General features: G+C 40.2%; 1 non-coding gene across 1 annotated transcript; it reads left to right on the top strand.

The window, feature by feature from the left end:
- The first annotated feature begins 619 nt into the window (after nucleotides 1–619).
- On the top strand, nucleotides 620–782 carry LOC111816701. Its single transcript, XR_002821050.1, has one exon. It is a non-coding gene; the product is annotated as a U1 spliceosomal RNA (small nuclear RNA).
- The last annotated feature ends 1,620 nt before the right edge of the window (nucleotides 783–2,402 follow it).

The raw sequence follows: 2,402 nt of genomic DNA, 5'->3' as shown, positions 1-2,402 counted from the left end.
CACCTGTAAGCAGGCACAGGGGCCGGGGATTTGATCCTTGTGCCTGCTGTGCCGGCCTCACCCCCAGGGACTGGGCATGGTGGCGCATGCCTGTAATCCCAGCTCTTGGAAGGCTGTAAACAGGCGGATCAGTATGAGTCCGATCTAGTAGTGATCCTGAACAACCTACAGACCCTTCCCTAAAATACAAATAATAATAATAATAATTTTAAACTTGTGTTAATGTTGTCTAGTAGATGTTTTCAGCTAGATGTGGTGGCACATGTGTCTGTATTCACAGAACTCAAGAGACTGAGGCAGGAGGATTGAAAGTTCAAAATCATTTTTTCTGGGATAAGATAAAAATCTCAGTGTTGTCTTAATCTGCACTTCTCTAATGTCCAGAGACGTTGTGTATTGCTTGGTTCTTTGTACTTCTTTTATGAAGTGTCCATTAATTTCACCAGCCCATTATTTGAATGAATCTTGTATTTTGGGATTCCTACAGATGAACACGTGAAGAAAATGTGAAATTTATATACAATAACACATTCCTGCACATAAATAATAAATGAGTCATTTTTAGGAAAATGGATGCACTTTGAGACCATGATACCAAGTGGAGTAAATCATCATACAAATACTTACCTGGCAGGGGAGAGACCATGACCACCAAGGTGGTTTCCCAGAGTGAGACTCACCCACTGCACTCCGGATGTGTTGATCCCTGTGAACTCTTCAAATGCAGGAAACTCAACTACATAATTTGTAGTAGCTGGGGACTGTGTTTGTGCTTTCCCCTGTTAAAAAAAAAAAAATCATACATACAAGCTCACATACCACATGGTGACTCATACAAAAACCCAAAATATGAATTTAAGAGCCAACAAAAGATAATAAGAAGTAGGGAGATAGATCGGTTTGTTTTATTTTGAGACAGAGTCTCCCTGCATACTCCCGACTGGCTATTATGAGCCACCACATCCAGCTTGGAAGATAGATTTTTCTCAAATGGGAAAGAGACCAAGTGATGGGGGGAAGGGGAGAGAGAAGGGAGCAGGGATTAAAAAAAAAGTAGTCACGATGTGCTATGTACATGTATCAACTTTGCACGAAGAATATAAACATGATGTACTACAAACATGTACTAATAAAAACATGCTATGATTAAATAAAGTTCAAGACTGCATGGGCTACATGAGACCCTACCCCTCTCACCCCCCCCAAAAAAAATAGAAAGATTTTTTTAAAACATGCTATTTTTCATCGTGATTAAACATAAAATAAATCACTGAATAAGTAAAGCGGTAGGGACAGCTCATCCTCACAGAAGAATACTAACTGGAAATATAAAACAACCATTAAGCAAAACAACAACTCATAACTGTTTTGTTTTGTTTTTTCATTTGTGTATTTGGCGAGCCTTCTGTTTTCAGCCTCCCCAGCACTGGGATTACAGGCATGTGTCACCATATCTGGACTCTGTCGCCGGCTCAGCACATCCCTGCGCTTGCCTAAGCAGTAGCTCAGTCCACTGAGCTATCTCACCAGCCCTAACAATTCATAATTGTTAGAAGCAAGACATTTATCACTTTGACCAGAAAAACAGTAACTTCACCATGAAGAACCTGGCAAACACCACATCTGCCAAGAGACTGATGTTAACATGACAAGCAATAGGACAGATCCACGTCAGTGAGATGGTTCCAGAAAAGTGTGTGACCTTTTTGCACATATTCTCATCAAAAAACCATAGAACCTTGCGTTGATCATAGGAAAACATCCAGCAAACCCAAATTGGAGTCATCCTACAAAATGACTGACCTGTATTTTTCAAAACTGTCAAGGATATAAAAACAAAAGGCCTGAGAGACTCTCATAGACTGAAGAAAACTAAGAAGTCATGACAACTACATGCAGTGCGGAGAACTAGACTGGGCTCTGAATTATAAAATAAAGATCTGGTAACACTCAAATAATGCCTCTAGATTAGTTGATACTAACACAGGGGCATTAATTTTTTGAGCTATTTAGTTATGAAAAAACTTCTGGAAACAGTTTGAACAATACAAAAGAATGTGAAGTAGAAGTGTCCCTCCTGAAGTACTACCTCCTCTAAACCACTACTGTTAATAGTTTGGTGGTTTTTGCATGTATATAAAAACCAAGCCAGGCATGGTGGTACATGTCCGTAATCCCAGCACTTGGGGGGCTGAGACAGGAAGATCACTGTGAGTCCAGCCTGTACAAACTGAGTTCAAGGTCAGCCAGAATTACATAGTGAAACCCTGTCTCAAAAAGACAAAAAAGGGGCCAGGGAGATGGCTCAGTAGAATAAGTGCTTCCCAGGCAAGCACAAGGGCCTGAGTTCAATCCCCGGTTCCGCCAAAGAAAGACAGAAAAAAAAAAAAAAAAAAAAAAAA

This window comes from Octodon degus, unplaced genomic scaffold (genome assembly GCF_000260255.1).
Source record: "Octodon degus isolate 3935 unplaced genomic scaffold, OctDeg1.0 scaffold00037, whole genome shotgun sequence".
NCBI lineage: Eukaryota > Metazoa > Chordata > Mammalia > Rodentia > Octodontidae > Octodon > Octodon degus.
This window is presented reverse-complemented; position numbering and strand designations above follow the sequence as displayed.